The following is a 269-nucleotide window of genomic DNA, read 5'->3' as shown; positions in this document are numbered from 1 at the left end:
GAGTCACCAAACGATTGTGGAAAATTCGGTTATACAGTGACTGTCACCAAGACTGCGGCACACAGGGCTGTAAAAGGAGAGACACCTCTTTCTGTGCTCTGCAAGACTTTGTGACCGTGGACTCAGTAGGGAGGAAGCGATGATCAGCATGAAGAATCAGTGTAACATTCTCCACCGTGACGGTTAAGAGGCATTTGTACCCAGCGCTGCATTTTAAATAAAACAGTGTTTTGAAAACGTGTCTGGGAAGCAGTTGGTCTTGCTCATGG

This window comes from Muscardinus avellanarius (genome assembly GCF_963383645.1).
Source record: "Muscardinus avellanarius genome assembly, chromosome: 20".
Classification (NCBI taxonomy): domain Eukaryota; kingdom Metazoa; phylum Chordata; class Mammalia; order Rodentia; family Gliridae; genus Muscardinus; species Muscardinus avellanarius.
This window is presented reverse-complemented; position numbering follows the sequence as displayed.